This window comes from Macaca mulatta, chromosome 16, assembly GCF_049350105.2.
Source record: "Macaca mulatta isolate MMU2019108-1 chromosome 16, T2T-MMU8v2.0, whole genome shotgun sequence".
Taxonomy (NCBI): Eukaryota; Metazoa; Chordata; class Mammalia; order Primates; family Cercopithecidae; genus Macaca; species Macaca mulatta.
In genome coordinates, this window is record NC_133421.1 from 73,891,869 (window position 1) to 73,906,534 (window position 14,666).

At 52.9% G+C, this 14,666-nt stretch overlaps 1 protein-coding gene across 1 annotated transcript in view; it reads right to left on the reverse strand.

Moving 5' to 3' along the window:
• Positions 1–8,268, reverse strand: part of SCN4A (sodium voltage-gated channel alpha subunit 4) — a 52,077-nt gene extending 43,809 nt beyond the window's left edge. Inside the window, exons 1-2 of the mRNA XM_015120096.3 lie at positions 7,902–8,268; positions 7,511–7,803 (exon numbers count right to left, since the gene is read on the reverse strand). The gene's annotated coding sequence lies outside the window, so the exon portion shown is untranslated. The remainder of the gene's footprint in view (positions 1–7,510; positions 7,804–7,901) is intronic.
• Between the last annotated feature and the right edge of the window lie 6,398 nt (positions 8,269–14,666).

Below are 14,666 nucleotides of genomic sequence, written 5' to 3' on the forward strand. Positions count from 1 at the left end.
CACCACCATGCCTGGGTAATTTTGTATTTTTTTTAGTAGAGACTGCGTTTCACCATGTTGGTCAGGCTGGTCTCGACCTCCTGACCTCAGGTGATCCACCCACCTCCCAAAGCGCTGGGATTACAGGCATGAGCCACCATGCCTGGCCTAACATTGCTCTCAATGGTGAGAAACTCACAGCTTTCCCACTTAGATCACGATCAAGGTAAGGCTGTCCCCTCTCACCACAACTTTCCAGCATCGGACTGGAAGTCCCAGCTAATGCAATAGGACAAGAAAATGAAATAAAAGGTATTCTGACTGGGAAGGAAGAAATAAAACTATCTTTGTTCACAAATGATGTGATTGTCTAAGTACAAAATCAGAATCAACACGAAAATTTGTAGAACTAATCATGATAACAGCAGGGTTGCAGGATACAAGGTTAATATAAATCCAGATGCAGGATTTTACATCTTCCTCTACTTAAGTTCCCTTTGCTCATTGTACCTCTTCACCTCCAGTCCTCTGAAGGTCAGCTGGATCTTGATTTTTCTTCAGTTCAAGGCCATCCCTCACAGCTGAGTGTCTCTGATCCTGTCCCAAATTATTGGCCAGGCAAAGCTCAGGACAGATCTCCCTCCCTATCCCCATTATATCCTTCTAGAACCTTCCCTCATGGGACAACTACGCTTTTGGTGAGGGTTCTTCAAACATCCAGAAATCCACCCAGCTGAAGTGCATCAGCCTGAAATCCCCAAAGTGGTCTCAGCCATGCCCCTGCCAGCCTGGAATATAAAAGCCACTGTAAGGTACTAATATGGTTGGACTCTGTATCCCTACCCAAATCTCATGTTGTAGCTCCCATAATTCCCACATGTTAGGAGGGACGCAGTGAGAGATAATTGAATCACGGGGGTGGATCTTTCCTGTGCTGTTCTCATGATACTGAATTAAGTCTCATGAAAATTTGATGGTTTTAAAAATGGAAAGTTTCCCTGCACAAGGTCTCTCTCTCTCCCTTCACCTGCTGCCATCCATGTAAGATGCGACTTGCTCCTCCCTGCCTTCTGCCATGATTATGAGGCTTCCCCAGGCATGAGGAGCTGTAAGCCCAATAAACCTCTTTCTTTTGTAAAGTGCCCAGTCTGGGCACTGTCTTTATCAGCAGCGTGAAAACAGACTAATACAGGTACTCTCTTGGAAGATTGAGAATGAATGTGATCTGCCCCTCACTGCCTTCCCTGTTAACTCCAGAGTACATCCTTCCAGATGCAGAGGTGGCAGGTTGCTTGCTGGCCTTGCTCAGGCACCAGCCATCTCCCCTCTTGCCAACCAAGCATGCTCTTCATCTCTGGCAAAGCTGCTAGCTACCCACAAGGATCTACTGTTTTGTTTCTCTATGGATTGGGAACAAAATGATCAAGTACCATCTGCGGCCAGTGGAGACCCCTCACCCCCAAGCTTCACCTGCAGTGGGGGCTCAGACTTAGAACTTCCTGGGAGTCTAAAACAGACCAGACTTCTTTGTCCTGGCCAAAGACAGCACCGGGCATCCGGGTGGCCCACTTCCCAAATTCCTATGTTCCTGCTATGGCCCAGCTCCAGGAGTGAAAAATCCATCCCTGTGTCCCCCGGGTTGTAAGTCTCAAGTCACAACTTTTTCTCAGCTGGGGCAGGTTGGGGGTGGGGATGGGAAGGGGGTAGCTGTATTGTTTCTCTGCCAGCACTTAGGTCCTGGAGAGGAGGAAGAGTGGCCTGTGCCTTGGCAGGCAGGGGCCTAGAGGAAGTCACCCCAGGTGGCCCTCCCCTCCTGGCCTGACACTCTGCAGAGGAAATCTGCTCTGAGAGACTTTGGAGGGAGGCCTGGAGCCAGTAGCCTCGGGCAGAAACCTCCAGACACTCAGGGACCCAGAGAGTTCCGGAAACCAACTGGGGTGATGTTGGGGTGGGCTCCTGGGTGAGAGATGGGCAAAGCTGATTGCATTTTCCATGGGGGCTCACTAGGTCAGAACAAGCCTTTCTGTTTTAAGCTCCTGATTCAACCAGCCTGATAACTTGTTCTACCCAAAGGGTAAGAGTAACAGTGGTGGCCATGTTTATTTCGCACCTACTGTATGCCACAGTTGGTTTCCTGTTCAGGATGTATGGGCAGGCCCTCCTTTCATGATCAGCCCCATTCCCTGACAATTTCCAAAGGCTCTCCAAGAACACTGGTTAGTTTTGTTTCTGCTTTTTTTTTTTTTTTTTTTTTGAGACAAAGTCTCACTTTGTCACCCAGGCTGGAGTGCAGTGGCACGATCTCAGCTCATTGCAACCTCTGCCCCCCGGGTTCAAGCAATTCTGTCTGTCTCAGCCTCCCAAGTAGCTGGGATTACAGGTGCCCACCACCATGCCTGGCTAATTTTTGTTGGCCAGGCTGGTCTTGAACTCCTAGACTCAAGTGATTCACCTACCTCAGCCTCTCAAAGTGCTGGGATTACAGGCATGCGCTACCACACCCGGCCAACTGGTTTGTTTTTCCCCAACTTTCTTCCTCCTCTCCCAAACCTGACCCTTTTCCTCTACCCAGAGTGCTTCTAACAGGTTCAGGTCTGATGAAATAAAAGCCCACAAACATGCTGTTTGGGTTTCAGGCACTGTGACCGCTTCCCACTAACTTCTCCCGGCTCATCTGTCGGCCCCAGAAGCTTTTCTCCCTAAACACAAGGTTCCAGAGTGGGTTTCTCCTCCCAAGTCTGAGCCTTAAGTTAAAAGAATTTGTAAGATGTGGAATTCTGAGTTTCAGTCAGCTTGGGAAAGATTTTCCTTAGTGTGGGAGGGGCTGGTTTCTCTGGCCCCCAAATCTCCATGCAGTCACCTGTTGTGCTGACGTGCACAGGTCCACGAGGTGGAGGCTTAAGAAATATTTCTAGATGAAAAGTTATCACGGACATGTTCATTTGGAGCTTATCACGTGCCAGGCACTGTCCTAGGGACTTCGCTTTCATCATCCTAGCTAACCAGCAGTGGAGTCAGGACTCAAATGCAGCTCTCTCTCATGCCAAGCCCCTGTGCCTGCTACTACAGACTCGGCCTCCTTCCAGCCCTTTGGGGAACTGGGCTAGGCATAGCTGCCCTCCCTCAGCACGGGGCCCACCCAGGTTGAGGTCCCACTCAGTTTGCTCCCTGGGCCAGCCTGACCCTCAACCATCTATCCCCTTCAAAGGGCAGGCCAGATCCTTGGGCCAAGCCCCTGAGAGGCGTGGGCTGGGGTTGGCATCTGGTAGGTCCTGGTAGGGTCATGCTCAGGATTCCTGAGGCTTTGTGCTGGGAGCTGTGTGTGGGAGGGGTCAGTGGGGGAAGAGAAACACAGGTCAATTTGCACCAATTGACCCTCATACATCCCCTGACCCCCATATGGCCTACTTGGATGCAGGCACATGCCCTTGCCAGTGTACACACACACACACACACACACACACACAGTCACACTCATTGCCTCTGTGAGTCATTTCCCAGCTGCTCAAAAGGGTGGGGAGGCTAATTTGTTCCACTCAGGCTCAGGGCTTCCTGCCCTCTGTTGGCTTGGATCTTTCTTTTAAAATATTTTCTAGAGATAGGGTCTCACTATATTGCCCAGGATGGGCTCAAACTCCTGAGGTCAGTTGATCCTCCTGCCTCAGCCTCTCAGGTAGCTGGGACTACAGGTGTGTACCACCATGCCTGGCATCAGATCTTTTTAAGGAGCCCCTGAGCATGACGGCCTCCCAAACTGGTATGTGCACATCCTGTACACACACATCTAAGCCCACTTCCCCTGCCCTTGGACACATCGTCCCTGAGCATAGAGCTACCTCAAAGCAGTGGGTCCACGGAGAGGCCACCAAGAGGCCTGCTCACACCGAATCCTGGGCCTGGAGAACTCCAGGCAACCTGGCTCCCCATTCCCTCCATCCGTCCCCAGCCATCCGGGGAGGGTGGCCTTTGAGTCCTCCCGACTTGAGACAGGGGAGCTGGGGGCACAGTCACCAGCACTAGAGAAGAGGCTTTTCAGCAACAGCCTGAAACCTGGAGGAAGGAAAGGCTGACACCCGGCTCCCCTGCTCCCACGACTGCAAGCACGACCCCTTCAGGAGCTACGCCCTGCCGCTCACTCTGGGAAAGTCCTCCACCCCAGAAAGTACTCCCAGGATGTTTCCTCCCCAGCTACTCTTTGGAGAGCCTTCTCCAAAGCTAGACTGATTGCGAACTTGCCAACCTCAAAAAAAGCTAAGCATTGACGGCAGAGCTTACTGAAAGGTGGGCTGGAAGGACCCTGCTCTGTTGCTCTGGCATCATGGCCATCATGGCCACATCTGCAAACCACAGGCCCTCATGGAAGGGGCTCTGCAGTCCACTTTATAGAAGGACCCTCACCCAGCTGGGCACAGTGGCTCAAGCCTGTAATCCCAGCACTTTGGGAGGCCAAGGCAGGTGGATCACTGGAGGTCAGGAGTTAGAGACCAGCCTGGTCAACATGGTGAAACCTCATCTCTACTAAAAATACAAAAAAAAAAAAAAAAAAAAAGTAGCTGGGCGTGGTGGCAGACGCCTGTAATCCCAGCTACTTGGGAGGCTGAGACAGGACAGTCACTTGAGTCTGGGAGGTGGAGGTTCCAGTGAACCGAGGTTGCACCACTGCACTCCAGCCTGGGCGACAGAGTGAGACTCCATTTAAAAAAAAAAAAAAAAAAAAGGCCTGTCACCCAAGGGAGACCAGATAGGGAAAAAAATGTCCACCCCTGACCCCCAGCTCTGAAGGGTGCCCAGAACTGAACAAAGCCATCCTTCTTGTAACTCCTTCCCTCCTTCTCTTTTCCCTGGGACGAGACATTTTATGTCAGGGTCACAGACTGGCAATAGCCACAATAATACTGGTGAACACATATGTAGAGCCGGTTACATGCCAAGCACTGTTCCAGGCACCTCACATGTCCATGAGCATATTAAATTCTCACCCTGACCCTGTTATCACCCCCATTTGACAGATGAGGACACTGAGGGACAGGGGAGATAAGTAACTCACCAGATGGTATTTATACAGTAAACTGGGATTGAAAGGAACTCGGGCTCTTAATCAGGAGGTGGACTGTGACCTTCAAGCACCTATAGGCTAGGTGGGGGTGCCTGGTTTCACAGTCCAGTTCAAAAACAGGATAGGGGCCAGCAACTATTAGAGTTTCACTCTTTCCTTTTATGCAAGGGCTCTTGGCAGAGGGCCCTGCCAGGGCACTGTGTCTCCCCCACCACTCCTACTGTCCCTAGGCTCCTTGAGCCCCCCTCTCTTCTCCAGCAGCCCATCCCCCCAACAAGGGCTGTTGACTGAAAACTGCAGGGAATAAAAATAGCTGTTGCTGATGAGGCAGAATGGGGGCCAGCACGCATGAAAGACGGGGGCAGGGGTGCTGCAGGGAACCTGGGATCCCCCAGCCCCAACGAGCACCTTCCAATGGAGCCACGGGGGACCTGGCCTGTTCCTGCCACAGCAGGGCTAGGGACCCCTGCCGAAGTCACCAGAACTGCTGGAAGTCCCACACCTGCCCCAGCCGTAGGGCTGCCCATGAGACCCACTGCCCTCTGCCCCCACCCTGCCTTGCACCAGTCAGCTTCCTCCCCAGGGAGTGGGGGCCTTGGCCTCTGTGGGCACAGCCCTGGCCACTCGCGAGCTGTGCGCCCCAGGGAAGTGACAGGAGTCAAGGGCCTGACGGTTTGTATAACCTGTTCCATGGTCCTTGACACCCTCTTCCAGCGTCCCCTCCCTTCTCCCAAGCTGCTCTCTGGGGCCTCAGGGCCAGATTTTCCGTTTGGCGAGAGCCTTTCTACCCTTCCCTGCAGGTTCCAATCCTTCCTGCCTCTCTGGTTATGCCTCCTCCAGGAGCCTTCTCAGAACCCCGCCCCGCCCTGAAGATGCACTGTCCCCACCCCCACCATCATCAGATCTGTCCTCCTTTCTGATAGCCAGAGTTGTCCCCAAAAGGCAGACGCCTTGTCACACCCACCCCAACACCTGACAAAGAGTTCCGTGCCTTCAGCACCAAACTCGGGGCTTCCCTGGACCTGGCCTGGGGTCATAGCAGAGACCCTGGTGACAAAAGCCAGCAGAGCAGGTCTTGACCAACACTCAGGCCAGTCTTGAGCTGAGGAGAAGCTCCCTGAGGCTGAGCTCGCACCCCATGCAGGTTTCCAACCAGAAATGACGAGCAGGGCCAGGCTGGGATGGGAGCCACCTACGAAGGACCCTCCGTTGCCTTCCCCAAGCCCCCTAAAATCCCAGCACAATTCCTTGAGAGATACCAGGAATGGAGAGGGGGAGGGCTGCTGAGGAGCCTGCGGGCAGGGCACGTGTGGCCAGGGGGCTGGGCAGGCCCTTACCCTGCTCACCTTTTCTTGGTCACCCTGCCTGACACAAGTTCCAAGGTCCTTGGGTCTATTTACATGGTCCCGCACAGGTGATGTGGCTCCAAATGCTAGCACAGTGACCATAGCTGTCCATACCACCACCACACAGAGTGAGGCCACTGGCCACAGGGAGGGGACTTGGGGATGGCCCGGAAGAATCTGGAGGGTCCTGGTAGAATAAGCCCTCCCTGCCTCCAAACTACGTCCCCCCAACTCCACTCAGGCCACTCTGCCTTCTCCACCAGCCACAGCCCACCCCAGCAGGGAGGAAGGGACGGGGCTGTGTTCCGTGCCAGCCCCGATCCCCGGACCCCACTCTCCAGCCCTGTGTCTCCTCCTAAGAGCCCCCCAGACCCCTTCTGGCCCCCCAGAGTCCCCTTTTTGCTGTGGTCACATATTCTTCCCCTCAAGCTGGGCTTTATGGATCCGGTCCCCATGTCCCCCTCGCCTTCCCGGCAGGTCTCAGTGCTCTCGACTTCTCTAGGAAAAGAGCCCAGCTGCGCCGGGTGGGCTGGGGGAGGGGCAGGGACGTGGGCAGAGCCTGGGATGTGTCCTCTGCTGGCATCTCGCAGATTCCTGTTCTCAGCAGAGCAAAGGAGCCGCCGGCATCCCCCACCCCGGCCTCCTGCCGCACTCCTCCCCCCACAGCCCTGCCTCTGAGCCATGCAAACAGGCCAAGCAAAGTCACTGTTTCAGCTCCTTGCTCTCCTCTCCTGAAGAAACTGCAGCCCCGTTCTGTGTCCCTTGGGTCACCCATGCCCCTCCAGAGCCAAGCCTTAGCCCGTGGGCTGTTTGTGACCAGAACAAGGAACCTTGCTGAGGGCAGTGACAGTTTGCCAGGCAGGGGCAGAAGGAACAGATGACGGGACAGAGAGAGGCAAGTCTGGGGCCAGAGAGAGGGCCCAGGCACCAGAAGTTTCGGCAGGGGCTGTGGGACAGAGCGGGGCTCAGGCCGCAGAGCCCCGTGTGGGCAGGCGGTCAGCAGTACCCAGAACAAAGTGGTGACTTCCTCAGAGCCACGCTGGGGTTCGGGTCAGAGAGGTCTCCCCCTGGGGGTGGCCTGCCCCTTGGGGTACCCAGCCCGGAGCGGGTGTGGGGGCACAGTACTCACTATTGGACGGGAGCAGAGCGGTTGCTGACAAGCCCAGAGCGCCGTGCCCACCTCAGGCTGGGGCTGGAACTCTGGGGGACTTGGCTGGGGGGCCGGGCCGGCGAGGACAGCTGCTGCCGCTGATGTCACAGGGTCATGAGTGAAACCTGAGGACTGGGCCAATCTTCAGGTGGGAGCCTCGGTCACACTTCCCTCGCCGGGTGTGCTCTGGACTCAGCCTGCTTGGCTCCGGCCTCACCGCTTGGGCTCCAGCCTCACTGCTCTAGGAGTGACAGACTCCCGGGCACACGCACCTATTCACACGGACACACACACACTCACTCACTGGGACACATGTATGAGCCTACATAAGTGGTTCCTCTCCCAACCTGGACAGTTTACACAGGCTTACCTCACACTCGAATCTCCACACTTATTCCCAGAAGCACTCCTGAGGTACACACTGGCTCACACTCAGTCACTCGAGTGCACACTCACAGACACACCCACACAAAAGCTGTGCTCCCACAGGCTCAGTCATGTGCAAATCACCCTTCATACGTTCACGCAGATGCTTCCTCTGCTGTTATACCCGTTCACACACACGCTTCCAGCTCACATGCACAAACACACTTGCACCCACGCAGCAGTCTTGTGCATATACACATGGCTTCTAGTTGCGCCCACTGGCACACTTGTGTCCCGAGCAACTCAAATGCCATATCGCACAGACACAAGACTCTTACTGAGTGCCTGCCTGGGTGTACACACACCACAGCACAAGCACACATACACGCACCCACAACTACAGCCACAGCCACACCCACTCCCACACCCACTCCTACAGCCACACACACCCACACCCACTCCCCTCCACACACACCCACAGTCATGCCCGTGTTTATGGATTTCACGCATGTGACATGCTCCCATTCACGTGGAGAAGTACCACTAGCATGGTCACCAGATGTGCGACAAGCATATGCCCATCTGTACACCCACAGCCGTACCCTCACATCACACACTGGACACACACAAGTGCATGAACACCCCCGCCCCTAGCTGTTTAGCTGGACCACACAGATGTCTCCAGGTCCCTTCTCCACCCCCACGCCCACCCCCCTGGCTGGACATCTGTCCCTGGCTGAGGGAGGGCTGTGCTGGGGGCCAGGTTGATGGACCCCACCTCATCCCTCCACTCTGGGGCTCTGGTGACCCCTGGTGGAGCCGCTGTGAAGTGCCCCCTGGCTGCCAGCTGGAGAAACCCCTGGGGAATCCTGTCGCCCAACCCTCATTCTACCAAATCCGTCAGCCTTGGCAATCCTGTGCCACCATCTTTCCCAGCAGCTCAGAGGTCCAGCGGCTTCCCTGGGCCCCGAGTGAGCTGAGCCCAGGTCAGAGCAGCCTTTGATGGAAGCATAGGGAGGCCTGGGGAGGGGCTGCTCTCCCCTGTCCCCACAGCAGCTCTGCCCAGACCCTGTGGACACAGCCTCAGTCCTTGCTGAGCCCCTCCTGGGGTCCAGGCCTGCCCGTGGTTCAGGAAGTTCCTGCCAGGCCCGATGCGCATCTCTGCCCAGCCCTGCTCTGGCTGTGGCCTGTGGTCCCCACGGAGTCGCCTCACACTCCCAGGGCTGTTTTCTAAACCTAGGTGTGGCACTGGTGTTCTCTATGCAGAGAATTCTGACTTGTGATGGTTCCATTTAGGATTTTTTATTTCTTTCTCTCTCTCTTTCTTTCCTTCTTTCTTTCTTCCTTTTTTTTTTTTTTTTTTTTAATGGAGTTTCACTCTTTTTGCCCAGGCTGGAGTGCCATGGTGTGATCTTGGCTCACTGCAACTACCGCCTCCCAGGTTCAAGTGATTCTCCTGCCTCAGCCTCCCAAGTAGCTGGGGTTACAGGTGCCCACCACCACACCCGTCTAATTTTGTATTTTTAGTAGAGATGGAGTTTCTCCATGTTGGCCAGGGTGGTCTCAAACTTCTGACCTCAGGTGATCTGCCCACCTTGGCCTCCCAAAGTGCTGGGATTACAGGCATGAGCCTCTGCGCCCAGCCCATTTAGGATTTTTTCGGCTTCACGATGGGTTTATTGGGACAGAGCCCATGGTAAGTGGAGGGGCACCTGCACTCGGTTCTTTCTCCAGCTCTGCTCACTGGAGAGACATGCACAAACACACTTGCACCTGCACAGCGGGCTTGTGCACACACGTAGCTTCTATATGCGCCCAGAGGCACACTTGTGCCACCAGCAACACAAACGCCGCATCGCACAGACACAAGACTCTTCCTGAGTGCCCATCTGTGTGTACACACACCACAGCACGAGCCCATATACTCACAACTACAGCCACACCCACACTCACCCCCACTCACTGGAGTTTCATTGCTGATGTAAGCCAAGTGCCTGCCCAGCCTCCCCCCTTCTTCGCCAGGGTCTGCTTCTTCTAGCGTTCTGAGGAAAAGCAAACATTTTTTCCCATTTCTTTCCCATGCTGTCTCCCTGAAGCTGCTCCTCGGGGGTCCTCTCATTACCCCCAGCCCTGCTGTGGCTTCGGGTCACTTTGCTGCTGGTCACCATCTGGGACTGCTGGTCACCACCCCGATGATCACTGGGCCACTGCTCCCTGTCTGTGGGCGTGGGAGAAGAGGGGGTGGGAGCTGCTGTCATTCCCATTTATGGCTCTACTCCTTGGTTTCTGCCTCGCCACTGCCCAAAACTACCTGGCAAGACCTTTTTTAAAGAGCAATTAGAGTAATTGAAGGGGATTACCACATATGAGCAGGCAGGGCTGCTACATTCCGTTGCATGGGTTGCGTACTACACAATTCTGGACACCAAGCGCATTTGAAGGCACTGTAGATTAGCATAACTTAAGATGATAAGGTTCTGAAAGATGGCAGCAAAACGCCTAGGGGAAGGGGCTAATTTTTCTAATTTGCACAAAGTGTCTTTGGACTAGGGATGGGAATGATTGAACAAGAAAAGCTGTATGTTAAATATGGCTTTTTCTTCACAACCTAAGGGGAACGAATGTTTCCCTCTCTTGGCTCCTTCCTTTGGGGAGCGGCTTCCTCCCCTACTCCATCCAAATATGTGATTCTGCGGAGTTGCTGCTTAAAGGATGACCCCCTCCCCTAACACAGGGAGGGGCATGTTACCCACCTCTGGCCAATCCTTTGGGCCATAGTGGCTCATCCAAAACCTGAGGACATGACTCAAGCTGAACCAATCACAGTCCTTCCCTGGGAGTTATGTGTACTGAGATTAAAGGAAAGACAATCTCTCTGGTCTTGGGAGTTTCTAAATGTGTCTGAAGGAGCCGTAGTGTGTCTCCCACCTGTGAAGGAAGCTTGTCTGTAGGAGGAGGGAACAGGAACATCAAACAGAGAAGCAGAGATGTAGGAGGGGAAGGAAGGAGGAAAGAAGGAAGGAAGGAAGGGGAAGGGAGGTAGGGAAGGAAGGAAAGAAGGAAGGAGGGAAAGAAGGAAGGAAGGAAGGAGGGAGGAAAGGAAGGAAAGAAGGAAAGAGAGAGAGAATGAGGGAGGAAGGAAGGAGGGAAGGAGGGAGGGAGGGAAGGAGGGAAGGAAGGAAGGAGGGAAGGGAAAGAGGGAAGGAAGGAGGGAGGGAAAGAAAAGGGGAGGGAGGGAGAGGAAGGGAGGGAAGGAAAGAAGGGAGGAGGGAAGGAAGGTGGGAGGAGGGAAGGAGGGAGGGAGGGAAGAAAGGAAAGAAGGAATGAGGGAGGGAGGGAAGGAGGGAAGGAAGGAGGAGACAGGGCCCTGAAGACACTGAGTCTCTGAAACAGTTAAACTATAGACCAACTCCATTACTGTCCTGTCACATGAGCCAAAAAAGCCCACCCTTTTCCCTTAACCTAGTTTAAATTTTCAGTTACCCACAAACAAAATAATTATGCGAAACAGAACCACATCTCAGAACCTGACCCACAGGAATTGGCCTGGTCACACCCCACTCCACCCCTACCCCCACCCCCGGCCTGCTCACTCAGCTTCCTCCCTGAGTGGTTGGGTTGGGGTGATTTCCCGGGAGCTGCATCAGGTTGCTCCCCCATGGGTGGTGGCACCCTGACTCCAGGGGGCCGGGAGGGGAGGCTCTGGAACTCCACCCCTCAGTGCATTTCCAATGGAGTGGGACCTCGAAGCCAGGTCCCCAACACAGGGCATCCCACCTGTGCAATGTGCTCGCTTATAAGTCCTCAGAGTACCTGCAGGTGTCTGCTGGACAAAAGCACACTTGCGTATCTCACCAGAATAAGCATAATTTGCAGAAACAGTGCAGCCAGAGCTGCTAGGCAGAAAATTGAGGTTTCTCCACTGTTGAATTTTCGAGATTCCCTCTCTCCCGCATATCTACTCAATAATATAATTCTGCAGAGCAATACTTAGCTCCTTTCCTTCAATTTTCATATTGCAGTTCCTTCCAATTTGTGTCTCTTTAGGAACTGCACCCGAGGAAAGGGATGATTTGCTGGGGTCACTCTCTGAACAATGCTTCCTCAACTGTACCAAAAATAGCTTTGAAATTTCCACTTGAATTCTTAGAAAGGGTTCTTTTCTCTCCATTTCCATCTGAGGGAAAGTGGAGGTAGCTTATTTTCACAATTCCGTGGTTTCTAATAATGGCACAATTTTATTTTGAGTGAACTGTCTTAATTCACTCAACCATCCCCCTATTATTAGACATTGGGTAATGTTCAATTTTTTCTTTTTCTTTTTCTTTTTTTTTTTTTTTGAGACAGAGTCTCACTATGTCACCTGGTGCAATGGTGTCATCTCAGCTCAGTGCAACCTCCACCTCCCGGGTTCAAGCAATTCTCCTGCCTTAACCTCCCTAGTAGCTGTGATTATAAGTGCCTGCCACCATGCCTGGCTAATTTTTGTATTTCTAGTAGAGACGGGGTTTCATAATGTTGGCTAGGCTGGTCTTGAACTCCTGACCTCAAATGACCCACCTGCCTTGGCCTCCCAAAGTGCTGGAATTACAGGCGTGAGCCACCATGTCCTGCCAAATGTTCAATTTTTAACCTTTAAAAATAACACTATGATGAACGTGTTTGAGTATAAATCTTTTCCTATGTTTAGCTTATTCCCAGAAATAGATTTACCAAGGCAATGGGGAGGACTTATAGTACATATTGTCTTGGGCCACTGAAAAAAAAAATCCAAAGAGGCCAACAAGAGTTCCTATTGAGAAGAAAATAAAAAGGAAATAGGTGGAGTGTTCAGCGTCTCAAAGAAAATAATAGTAGGCAAGGCAAATAGCAGGAAAGTAAGTCACCTCCTATTCTGCTGCGCTGATGGGAGACCTTCTATGAGCAAAATAGCTCAGGCAGATAAGTGTGTGGCTTTCCTTTCTTCATGGCAAATGCTTCCGTTTCTTTTGACAAAGAAATCGAACTCAATACCACAAGCCAGAGAGTTTTGATCTCAGCCTTGTTTTTCAAAATACAAGTGGTCAACATGCACTTTTACTTCTGAGGCACTGGAATGATCACCTCCTCCTGACTGTTTTCTACGGCCACCTCTAGCCTGCTGCAGGCTTCCTTAGAGGGACAAGGGTGGCAGCTTCTTTGCTAGGCCCCCTGCCTCCAGCCTTGCCTCAGTTGAACCTATTGACCATTGTACACCCAAACTAATTTTCTTCAATGTCTATTTTAGTATTTCACATCTCTGAAAGCAAATGTATCATAGAGCTACTTAAGTCCCTTTTCCAAGAGTTTTCAGTAGCCTGGGGGCAGATGTGGAGTGAGTAGGAGGCTGATGTCTTTGCTGGGATCCCCCAAAAGCAGACCCTGACACAAGGCTTGGGGAGCAGTAGTTTCCTTGGAAGGAGATCCCAGTGAGCACTACGAGAGAGTGGAGAAGGGACAGGGAGAGGAGAAAAGGCAGTAAAGTGTGCGTTTCTGAGCGGGTCACTGTGGGCCATCCGGGCACAAGCCCACGGGCATCACTGAGAGGCTGTGTGGGAGACACCACCTCAGAGTTGCCGCACTGAGGCCAGGAGGCTGCGAGTTTAGCTATCAACTCGCATCCATTATTGCTTGTGGGCTGCTCCTGGGCCACTGTCTGGCCTGTCTCACCTATGGCCACGTGTCCTCAGGTGGAGGGGCTGTAGGTGAGTGCAGGAACCCTCTGCAGAAGACTCTGGGGGCGGCTGGGGGTACAGGCCAGCTCTGACAGCTGCTCCATAGTTGGATCTATATATACATACACACGTATATGCATATGAATTTTTTTTTTTTTTTAGATGGAGTCTCTGTAGCCCAGGCCAAAGTGCAGTGGCATGATCTCAGCTCACCGCAACCTCCACCTCCCAGGTTCAAGCGATCAGGTTCACCTCAGCCTCCTGGGTATCTGGGATTGCAGGCACCTGCCACCACGCCTGGCTAATATTTGTACTTTTAGTAGAGACAGGGTTTCAACATGTTGGCCAGGCTGGTCTCAAACTCCTGACCTCAAGTGATCTGCCTGCCTTGGCCTCCCAAACTGCTGGGATTACAGGCGTGAGCCACCGTGCACGGCCTTATGCATATGATTTTTAAAACAAAAATAAGATTTTACTATGCTTACTGATATTTTTGACTCAACTCTCTTGGACAACTTTCCACATCAACAGAAATATTCTATTCCCACATTATCCATGGTTGAACAATATTCTATTGGGAGGATGCATCCCCATGACACATTTGTTTGTTTTTTTGTTTTAGAAACTGGGTCTCACCCTGTTGCCCAGGCTGGAGTGCAGAGACGTGATCATAGCTCACAGCATCCTTGAATCCCTGGGCTCGAGCGATCCTCCTGCCTCAGCCTCCTGAGTAGCTGGGACTATAGGCACAAGCCACTGCACCTGACCCCCTATCAGACATTTGTTATTTCTAAATGTGGTTGACATAAACAAAGGTAGACAAGAAGAATCTTCCTGAAACAGGACTGGCCACATCACTCAGTATCTCCCTCTTGCTTGAAACCCACCAATATCTCTCCATTACCCACAGGGCCAAGCCTAAATTCCAAACCTTGGCATTCAAGTCTGACCTGTCCCTGGACCTCTGCTCTCTGCCCAGCTCCTCTTCCACAGTCAGACAGTTTGACCCACGGCGTCATCTCAGGTCCTGTCCATTCACACACCTGGGTCTTGGCTTGGGTTCTGTCCCCAGCCTG